Below are 12,158 nucleotides of genomic sequence, written 5' to 3' on the forward strand. Positions count from 1 at the left end.
CTTGTAAGCATGATTGTTGTGGATGACCTCATGCGTGAAGGCGGGGACCACCCTGAGATCGAGCGGGCTTTTACTCAATATTCACATCATCATAATCTGAGCATATGCTATATAGTGCAGAACTTGTTTTACAAGGGTAAGAGCAGCCGTTCCATATTCTCAATGCCTCATACCTGGTCTTATTTAAAAACCCTTGAGACAAGTTACAGATATCAATTATAGCTAAACAAATGTACCCTGGAAACACACAGTTTTTCATGGAAGCGTTTAACAACCCACGGCTACTTACTGGTAGATTTAAAACCCAATACTCTAGAAGACTACAGACTGCGCGCCGGTATGCTGCCGCCTGACTTCCCCGTTGCTCACATGCCTAAAGCAGGTCCCAAAGCCTATAAAAAGACCCAGTAAGAAGACTTTTATAAGATTTACACTCTAAACTTTGTGATATAAGGTCCCTACCATGTCTGCACGGCTACGGCGTAATTAAAGGCTCCTAAAAATGCTGATCACAGCCAGCCCCTCGAAAAGAAAGGCTATCCTTTGTGCTGTCTCGGCCGATTTAGTGGTGGCCATTTCAGAAATAGCCCTAAGCACCCTAAAAGGTAACGTCCCAATATCAACGAGCCAGTTCCGGGTTCTGAAGAAGAAGCGCCACATTATTAAGAAGCTCAGCAATAAGAGGGCGTTGCTCCTTTTTAAAAGGAAACTGGTCAAACAGTCTGGGGGTATTATAGGGTCGCTGTTAGGTATAGCTGTACCCCTAATCACCGGACTCCTGTCAAGGCCCTGATGGAGTATGCCCACAAAATGTACCTTGTACCGCGTCAACAGTTGAAACAGCTGGGCCCTTCTACCACTACATCTGGGACATATGCAAAAATGAGACACAGCGTCTTGACGCTGAAATCAAAGCCATTCTGAACAGGACCAATTTAAAACCGCACGACAAAGCAGGGCTTTACTCAGGGGTACTACAAGCAGCTAGCCTCTGCAAAAAACAAACTTACTCTGTATACCCCCGATGCTGAACAGGCACCAGCACCCCAGGTGGCGCCTCAAGACCATGGACCCTCACCCACCATGGACGCCTTTGTCATAGACCTTTTAAAAAATATAAGTCAGAAGTATAGAGGGGCTGCTCATATGTTGCTCAGTAAAATGGCTGCTACTAAAGATTTGACCTCATGGAACGACCGGGGTGAATTCGTTTACAAGGGTCAGCCGGTTGCTGGATCCCACATGTATGATCTGGTCAGGGGTCTCTCGCATGGTAAAACCCTATCGGCACAAGTCGTTCCTAGAGGTCGGGAGCAGTTCCTAAGTGCCGCAGCGGGACTCTACATTCCCGCAACGATTATCGGTAACGCGGACAACCTGCATAAGCTTGAAAGTTTAAAAAATCCGACCCCTGGCGTTTTTACACAGAGCCCCGCCGTATCGACATCGCCTTTCTTTTCACAACTAACACAATCTAAGAGCAGCGTCACTCTACCTTTGGGCCCTAAAAAAAGACTGTTCAAAATGAACACCTGGCTACCACTCTAAGGTTATCATAATATGTGTACAGTTTTGTTAAAAGTTTCACATGTCGAAAGATTTTACTTCATTTATTTGTTTACACTTGTAAATGTTTGTGTTGAAACCGGATTGTAATAAACACTTTTTAAATTTTCAACAATAGTACAACATCTTTTTTTTTTTTAAAAGGTTTGAAAATGTGCACCGTGTGAATAAAAATGCATAGTCTGAATTCATGTTTAAGATGTTTTTTTTTTTTTTACATTCATCACTACAAACAGTGGCGTTACAACGCCTTACACTTTTGACAAACACCATATTCTGTTTTAACAAAGTTCGACATAGTCCTGGAGTTTTCATTCACATATTTCATAACAATACCATCGGTGTTTACTAGATCGGCTGAATACAGATTTGAAAAATGTCTAAACGTTATACCTTCAGACATTTTAATAACTAAATATATACAATGCTCCCCACATGTGATGGTTAGAGAATCCTGTATACGCAGTTTGTTATACACAACCGTGGGTGATGCTTTTTTTACATACTTAAATATTGGTTTTGAATAAATGTTATGCTCGGGGAACTCGGCTAACCTGTCAAACACTATAACATTGTTTACATCAAGAAACATTGCAGCCCAGTGTGTACCGCCCTTGTAATGAGGGTCAGTGTTAAAGACGAGGGTGCGGGGTCTTTCTGGGCCTATCTTTTCAGGTAACCCATTGCTAGGAAATACACCTAAAAAGTATTTCTTAGCGTATTTATGTCTACTTAAAAGTCACGTGTCTCAGTAGTGTCCATTTTACAAGATTTAATGATAGTCAAACATAAGTTGGCGGGCGTGATTGACATGAATAACGCTGTCAAATACCAAGAATACAACCATGTTCACATTGGTCGCCAAGGCCTGTGTAAAACGTATTTCAGCTTTTAGATTTCCGTTTTTGATCAGGTTGTAGTGGTCACCGTCTTCCATGTCAGGAGTCAGGTCGAACGCAAACAGCGTGTAGCCGGCCGCATATCCCTGTCCTGAAACAACGACTCCTGAGTCCTGCAGATGTTTCCCCGTTATCGAGACCAGACCAAGATATTCCCGGACAAAATTGGATGTTCCAAAATTCGCATGAATTGTTTTGCGGGTATCACACCGCCCTCATGAACCAAAGCCGCGTAGTTCATGTTGTAGTGTTTGAATTTGAAAGGGTTAGAGTTGTAGAGGCCGCTAAAAGCTGTATTGTCCACAAACCCTATGATGATGAGTTTCGGTAATTGCCCCAGAAATCGATTCTGCTGCTGCGTTAATCTACTACCGGCGGGGAGGCTGAATATCTTCAGAGCAACTCTTTCAATGGCGTATTTGGCATTCGATAATTCTAAAGCTTCTGCATGGGCTAGTCTGATGCTCAGGGACACTTTCACTCTCTTTACAAACAGGCTCGCGGACAATATAACCACTTTATACTGCTCCGCATCGCCGCTGATGAGACAGAAAGCATCCTTGTTATGATTGAGTTTGATCTTGAGATCTATACCGTTGACTAGCAGCTTGTCTTGGAAGAAAAGGTCTGAATGTATGCGCCCCAGGAGATCAAACTGCCTACTGCTGGAAGCGAAGCTGGCTCTTTTTTTAAAGCCCTCGTTGCCCCCGTCCAAAGCCGTGTTCTCAAAATGCGCTTCGGTGTCTTTGTAGAAGAGTCCAGCTGAAAGTTGTGTGTCCAGGGCGTTGCAACTGAAATTTAGAATACTCTCTATGTAGGCCCTGTAGGCATACATGTTATCACTCTACGTGACGAGTCGATCGCCTAGGTTAATGTCCATTTGATTAAACATGGTTGCGATGGGGTATGCGATCGGGGCCACTCTAGCATAATCCTCGATGTTGCCGCCATTCGCTTTGGTTATTTTACAGACGAGTTGTAGCAGAGTGTTGTTGAGATCCAGATACATGTCCATGGACCCTGACACATAAAACTCTATTGGTGCAAGCGGCATCAGAGCGGCCATAGGCGATACTTCCATGAAGAAACTGTTCTCGATGCTGGTCTGTGTGGGTTTGAGAGAAAACAGATCTAGCTCGGAATTGGCTCATTCACCCGAGGAGCAGTGTACGAAGGCCATGAAAGTTGATTTAAAAAATATTCACACTAGAACGTGTTTTCTTCTTCTTGGAAGATCTCTTCCGTCTTACGACTCTTCTTTTGTGTGGGCCTTTTGAAGAAGTCAGCCGCTTCTTATAGGGCATTGGCGGCCCTCTGCGCCTCGAAGCCCTTCGGTTCCTTTTAAGACCTGCCTGCGCATTGTACATCAACCCTGCTCATTCTTGGGGCTGTCTATTCATGCGTTCGGCTACAGCCGACGTTACAGAGCCCACGACGTCCTGGGCTATTTTGTAGCAGCCGCTTTAACATGAGGTTTTGCAATTTCGTACCCTCTTCTCAAAAAGGGCATGGCTCGCCTAAACAAACTCCGAAAGAAGCCCCCCAATCCGGCCCGTACATAACAGGAGCCCCTTGAAAGTAGGGCGGGGGACCGCCATAGCCCGCTTGAACTCTATAATAATCCCCGTACATAGAGGGATCCCCGTATGTTTTCATGATGACCATTGCAACTGCCTAATAGTCACTGTCGCGGCGCGGCCTTAAATGAAGCTTAACAATAACTTTCCTGTGTTTAAAGGCCACCGTCTACGACTGATCGTTGTAGATCATGATGGTTATAGTGTCAAAATGTTTTTGGGAAATTGTCACGTAGTCGGGTTTGTGATGTTGTATATTAACCATTGTGTTATTCTCTCCCTTCACAGGGACCCATCTCAACAACGGCGAATAACTATCACCAATCCTCTGTAGTTCTATGATGTCACTATACACGTAGAGTGAATAGAATCCACCGTCAATATCAGGGCACGTAGGGTCAGGATCCACCTGCCTTTTCACATGTTGTACAGTCCCTAAAACCCTCTGTAATTTACTGGTACAGTTAAACACTGTACTGAGCTCCGGGGCTTTAAGAAACACTTTTCTTCTAATGTTATCCAACACCAGATGCAAATTTGCATACGTCTCGATGCTGCCTATAGATTTGTTGATGGCGTCGACCACCGAGGAAACGGTTGGGTAATAGCCATGAGGAAATCCCATGTGAATTCTCAGAGAGTCCTGCTCACGCTTTATACTAAATTTAGCCTCTTGCTTTGTAAATGTATTCCAGGTTGTAGGGTATTCTATCTCCATTAGGGCCACCTCCCACGACCCTTTCAAGTCCACGGGTTTCACCAGATTCACCGTATAATTAGAAATCTGATTGCTGGGGAACATGCCCTTCGAAGTGTTGGATGGTAGAGTGATATAAAACCGTGAGTTCTCCATCGCTGCGCTTACAGCGTAGTCTCACACTCTCCAAAACCAACTGTTAAATTTCTCTGGCCACCCTCGCCATTTGACCAGCGCATGTCTCTTAGCTCCGGTGCCTTTCCTTTTCAGAACCTTTTCAACCCTGTACACCCTGTTCAGATCATAGAGCACCTTTTGTAACCCTGACATGATCCCCTTCTTTTAAATCCAGTTTCTTGACCTTCGCCTCAAGACGACTCCTGTACACAGTTCTCCGCACCATTACCGAATTATCACTCGTTACCTCCTCTGGGGACATTTTGATTGTCCTATGATAACTGGCGTTATAAACATCTATAAAAGCCTGTAGAACATCCACGTATCTGTAGGTATTGTTGGCAGTGAAATATCGCCACATCTTAGATTTTAAAGTTCTGTTAAAACGTTCTATAACTGCCGCTTTTACCTCGGTGTGCGTTACAAAATGTTGAACAGCGTGTTCTTTAATAATTTCTGAAAAGGTTTGTTTAAAAATTCCTTTCCGCCGTCTGTTTGTAGTTTTTGAGGTTCGCGACCTCTAGCGAAGATGTCTTTAAAAGCGGCAGTGATGCTGGTACCACTTTTATCGTTTAACGCCTCTGCATAGGCGTACTTGGACAAGACGTCTATGACTGTTAATATATACATGGCACCGTTGTTATGTTTTGCTAGATCTTGAAGACTGATTATGTCAGCCTGCCACTGATAATCTAGCTGCGCACTAACAATGGTTGCCCTCCTCTTAAAACGCCTCCTGGCTGGTTTATGGAATGAATGAGCCTCTTCCCCCGCTAACCAAGTCTTCACCTCGGCTCTGTTTACAGATACATTTTCAACTCGGGCCCTTCTAAATAGAGCTTCGGAGCCTCCGAAGCTCCCAACCCCTAGTGTATCGTAATAAAGTGTCCTTAAAGTAGCCCCCATCATGCTGGCACCAGCCGCAACCATGAAGTGAAAGACGTATGTTTTGTGCAAGGTCATTTTATTAAACACAAAAACATAAAAGTGAGGTGGAACAACATAGACAACGTGTATTTGACATTTTGCGGTATATAGCTTATAACTGTCAAAGCTACGGAACACAGCAGCCTTTTGCTGGTGTATACATAGTACGACACATGTTACACAGATTACTCAACACAGTTCCTTTTGCCCTGTCTCAGCATCACAAACTTTTATATTTTTATAGCTATACTCTCAATAGCTCTAGACATGACCCCCCGCTCCCCCCACCTATAACTCTGGACGCTCAGGATACTGACAGCATTCAACAGTTCATACAGTTCTAGGTCGGACAATACCAAACCTTTATTTGTGAAATATTCTTCAGTCATGAGCTCCAAAGCCCTGTGCAGCCCTGTCAATGGTGAAAGTCTTAACTCATGAGCCTGATCTTTGTACGAGCTCCGTTATTTATCCGATGCGGGTAGCCGGCCGTTGATAGACCATTTGGCGATACACACAGGGCTGCTGCACTGCCACAAGGCCGAAGGATCCGAAATGTTCAGATACCGTAGAGTCAAGTGGTGTATTTCAGCTATTCTTTCTTTAACCAGCACATATATCAATCTCCCAATACAGATGTAGCCAGGGTGTAACTCATAGACATCTTGCACCGCAACACTCTGCTACACGTCCTAAAAGTGAGTAAGTATGGACCGTTAAGTAACAGTTATCGTCTGCTTTTTTAAAACAACTTTCATGGGGCTAAAGACTTCATTCTTCTGTTTTTATAATAAATGTCACACATTTGTCTTTCTATTACCCTTTCTATCATGCTTTTGTCAAAATAGGGACTTAGACCCTGCATACGTTCGAGTTTTGAGCATGGCTCAGCAGCGTATTGGATCTCATTGACAGCAGCTGCCAAGACCTTAACCACATCAATGTGGACACCATTCTTCACAGCTGACAGCCCGTACACCACTTTCAACAACTTATAAACCCTATGGGGGTCTAACCGGTTACAAATGTGGCGAATTGTTCTCACTTTACACGATTCGTATAGACAGTCGTGAGCCTCCTGCTAAGGGTTCGTTATTTTATGACCGTAACACATGTCATAATATTCCCGTTTAACACACGTGTTCACAACGGCCGCCGTAAAAACTTTAACTGGCCATATGGCGTCAAAGGGTATGCCCGGAGTTTCCTTTTCCAAATCAGGGCTATTGTAGGTGCAAACACATTTCTTATGCAGCTCTTTGTTCTGGCTTGTAATACTTTCAGACTGTCTGGAACAGCATAAGCAGTAAAAATGTACGTTGTTAACCTTTGGTGCCGACCACTCTAGAGCCTCTCTTTCTTCAGTTGTTTTCTACGGTTCAAACAGAAAGCAAAAAACAAATTATTAGTTAAAAGTATGATATCACCATATACATGAAAATTGTCTATAGAGTTTTACTAACCTCAGCATTTATGCCACACTCAGAGGCTGTTCTGAAATCTTGCGATTTGCAGAGGTCCATTGGGGTAAAAGCATCGCCGGAGTTCACACTGGCTGGCTGTACAATGACAGCCTCTGGATCTGGGTCCTCCTGGAAACCCATGTCTTCATAGATGGGCGAATTCCGTGGGGGTACACATTCTTCAACATATTCAATGTCGTTGAAGTTGACTGCACCACTTAATTAATCTTTCGAGGCTTCGCTGATGCTGCTGTTACCCTTAATAGGGGATATCAGTTGCGGCAAATCCTTAAGATTGTGCTTTTCAAGCCGCTGGCAAAGTTCTTCTTGAAAACCGGTAACATCTGTATCCTCATCATTAGGGGCAGGCTGTTGGGCATTCTCGTCCATCGTAAGTGGTGTTAGAGTCCGGTAATATCTACCGGCAGTGTTCAGGGCTCCTGAGGAGGCGGCTTTTCTGGCGAGCGGATTGTCTCTCTTCATGGCGTCTTGACAAGCTGTTTCAGCAATGGTTCACGGTTTGGCCAATGGCTCTAACCAACTCCTTATATGCATTCCACAGTTCAAAAAGGGCGGGTGCATCTACAACACCACGAGGTCACAAACCATGTGACACCCCATGCACCCACGTCACTTCCGGAAGGATTCTCAGGGACACTGGAAGTCCCAGTCACGGAAGTGACGTCACTTCTGGGGAGGGCTCTCAGGGGCACCGGAAGTCCCAGTCACGGAAGTGCCATCACTTCCGGGGCGGGACAACTGTCACTTTTAAATGGTGATGGAAGGTATCCCTTCCTACTACTCTTACTAGTAAATTAAATATGCCAATCATGGATAAACCAATGAATAGTACAATTTACACAGAGAGCATATGCACTTCAGCACTGGTTAGCAGTAGTAAAGTGCTCAGAGTTCAAAAGCCAACAAACACAGATCAGGAAAAATAGGAGGAAGGAGGCAGAAAGTTTGGGGATGACCCTGAAAAAAGGGCCAGGTCCAACACAACGTGGCAGTGAGACTTTGTGAAAGGTACACAGGCGGCAACACTGGTGTGGTGAAAAGCTGCCCCTACTCAAAAGAACACCCTAGGTGAACATGCTGCGATGATCCCTGTACAGAATTGCTGAAAATAATGGCACTAAACAGAGGACTGATGAAGGGAAAATCTATATCAGAGCTAAGCTAGAAAACAATGTTAGGGAATGGTGAGGTGTTTCTTAGGGCCTGTGAGAACTGATATTGCTCCGAGGACTGAACATGGGGGCACGGGACACACCTTATTATTAATATCATGGCAAAACTGTCGAGAGTATGATGTCAGTGCTTCAGAGCAGCTCAATTTCTGAAGTGAGCAGCACTACATATATCCATTGCCCTCTGGCAGGAGATTTTGGGCCTGATTCTAACTTTGGAGGACGGTGTTAAACCGTCCCAAAAGTGGCGGATATACCACCTACCGTATTACGAGTCCATTATATCCTATGGAACTCGTAATACGGTAGGTGGTATATCCGCCACTTTTGGGACGGTTTAACACCGTCCTCCAAAGTTAGAATCAGGCTCTTTGTCTCACAGTGGGCTACACTTACTGGGTCAACCTGTGCATGGAATTTATTGACGGCCGCTGATCTCATGGTGCTGCTTCTAGAAATTAAAGTCTGCTTACAAAAATTAAACTAAAAAAAAGACATGCTAACTAGACGATAAGATGAGAGAGAGATTGGACATTCAGCTCTCATGCATTGACTATGCAGATAGAAGGATCTTGCATATAGAGGATGACTTGGTGCATTAATCCTAAATCCTGACAACCATAGCAAGCATAGTGGAGAGAATTAAATTGAAAAACGAGGAGGATTGGGAACTAAGTTCATGTAGGAGTAACCTTAGATTTCTCATCATTGCCAAATCAACAGCTATAGCACTATGGACATCATTTAGGGATCCCCAGGGGTCACAGCTGCGACCCCTGGCTTGCCCTTTGTAACCCCTGGCACTGCCTTTGCAACCCCTGGCTTCAGAAGTGGCAAATTCAGTGCCAGAAAAACAGTGACAGCTCGTCCTTATAGTCATCAGGTGAGACTTGTTGTCTTTGTTTTCTCTCAATTTGTATTACACTCTTAGTAAATAGTAACATATTATTCACTATTAGTGTGATTAAAAAAAGGGACAATTAACTGGAATATTCTTTTCCATGGCAACTGAGGAAAGAAACATTCTTTTAAATGGATGGTGTAAGCATGCTTGCGGGTGTGTGTGTATATGTGAGAGAGTATGGGCCTCATTATGACCCTGGCGGGCGGCGGAGGCCGCCCGCCAGGATCCCGCCCTCCAAATTACCGCGCCGCGGTCAAAAGACCGCGGCGGGTATTACGAGTTTTCCCCTGGGCTGGCGGGCGGTTCCAGTTAAACCGCCCGCCAGCCCAGGGGAAAACGACCTTCCCACGAGGATGCCGGCTCGTAATCGAGCCGGCGGAGTGGGAAGGTGCGACGGGTGCTACTGCACCCGTCGCGTATTTCACTGTCTGCAAGGCAGACAGTGAAATACATTTTGGGGCCCTCGTACGGGGGCCCCTGCCGTGCCCATGCCATTGGCATGGGCACGGCAGGGGCCCCCAGGGGCCCCGCGACCCCCCCTACCGCCATCCTGTTCATGGCGGCTTTCCCGCCATGAACTGGATGGCGGTAGGGGGGGTCAGAATCCTCATGGCTGCGGAGCGCGCTCCGCAGCCATGGAGGATTCCAATGAGCAGCGGAAAGTCAGCGGGAGACCGCTGACTTTCCGCTTCTGACCGCGGCTGAACCGCCGCGGTCAGAATGCTCATTGGAGCACCGCCAGCCTGTCGGCGGTGCTCCCGTGGTCGGTGGCCCTGGCGGCCACCGGCCGCCAGGGTCAGAATGACCCTCTATGTGTGTAAGTGTGAATTTGGGTGCATGTGTAAGTATGTGTCTGTGAGTCAAAGGAGAGGTCAAAGGGCATGTGATGTCACTTTTGCTACCCCTGCCATTTTGGTGAATTGACGTCCATGCATGTGATGCACAAGTGACTGCTGTTTGATGTTTTTGGGGCTCACCAGCTGTCCAAGATGCTGGTCTTTGAGAGAAAGCATAGCTCATTGGACCCCAGGCCGGTGCCTGGTGCCCTCCCACATATCACATCATGGTCAAATTTCTCAACAAGCAGGAGAGAGATTGACTTCTGACACTCACCAGAGAAAAGCAGAACATCCAAAATGCTGGAATGAAAATTTTGGTTTTCCTTAACATAACAAAACGCATCCACGTTGCCCACGGAAATTTGCACCAGCAAAGTATAAGCTCCAAGAACAAGGTATACTACATGCCATGTTATACCCTGTGCTGCTGTGTTTCACACTGCAGGGGAAAATCACTTGCTCTTAGTCCCTAAGATAGCAAAACTCCTTTCTCATTGAACACCCAAAGACTAGGTGGGCATCACCTACAACTGAGCAGGAAGGTGCAACAAACTATTTCATAAATATGCGTTAAAAGTCTAATGTGTCTTTGAGATTTGAGGAAAATGGGGACATTGTGATCAGTAAATAGCTTTTTCTATCAGTCACTGCACTGTGAGTTGCAGTTTCTGAAAATTGTAGGCCTCACTACTAAGCCAGATCTTGCCATTCTGATAAGATGTGGTAATTCCCTGTTGAGTCTGTGAGTGTGACTATTACGACTTAACTGTGAGCCTATTTAATTATAATCTAGATGCTACTCTGTCTTTTCCTGACAGAGTATCTAGAAAGTACACTTAAACTGTAGTTTATAAATGTATTGTGTGCAATGATTTGATTGTTATGAAGGACGTTTTGAGGGATATTGCTGAGTGGTTGGGGCCCAATGTGGGTGAGGGGTAGGGGAGGGAAAAATATGTCATCATGAACATGATAAAAATGCAATTCACCTAAAGTTTAAGGACTGATTATACCACTCTTTTAGTGACAGACATGGGGTAGGCTAGAGAACGTACTACACAAACTATGGTCCTGAAATGTGTGACTTGGAACACTAGAGGGTTGGGCAATCCACACAAATATCACCAGCTATTAGCATATCTATCTTAACATAACATTGAAGTGGTGTATCTGCAGGAAACACTGATACTTCACCTCTTTCTCTATGTATTGGAGCGGGTGGCTGTATTGTTTAAGCATATTGCCCAATTTAAATAAAAAATGTTCTGGGGACAAAGAGGGATTATAGCTCATCATGCAAGGTATGATAGGAGACACACACATCACGTTGATTGATTCATTTGCATCCATTACTGACTGTCCGGATTTCTTTCGAATACACGAACATTGCCAATCTTTTGGAAACTCATATCATAATTTGAGGAGGTGAAAACAACCTTCTATTAAACCCTGGACTAGACTGCACAAAGGAGCTAGCTAAATGACACAGTAGGGCAGGGGACACTGAGGTTATGGGAAATATTGAGCTAGTAGACGTGTGGAGGTTGAAACATACCAGAAATAAAGAATTTTTCATTTCAATTGTTGGTGTACGATTCTTCTTCAAGACTGGTTTTCTGGCTTGGAACAAGGGATGTTATAGACCGGACTACGACATTTCACTATTTCCTCAGGACACTGTCACCGGTAGTCATGGTGGTGACCATCCACAATTGGCGTGGCAGTGGCACCCCGCAAAATTATTACACCAGGTGTTTTGTGAGAATAGAGAAACTACCCAAAACTGCTTCTCTACAACAAAGGTTCAGTTCATTCGAAGGGAGAGCTGTGGTAAACATATAAGAAACATATAAGCCTATGTTTCATGGGAAATACATCGCTAAAAGTAATGATATATTTAAATTTACACAGGCTCC

This window comes from Pleurodeles waltl, chromosome 3_1 (genome assembly GCF_031143425.1).
Source record: "Pleurodeles waltl isolate 20211129_DDA chromosome 3_1, aPleWal1.hap1.20221129, whole genome shotgun sequence".
In the NCBI taxonomy this organism is placed as follows: Eukaryota; Metazoa; Chordata; class Amphibia; order Caudata; family Salamandridae; genus Pleurodeles; species Pleurodeles waltl.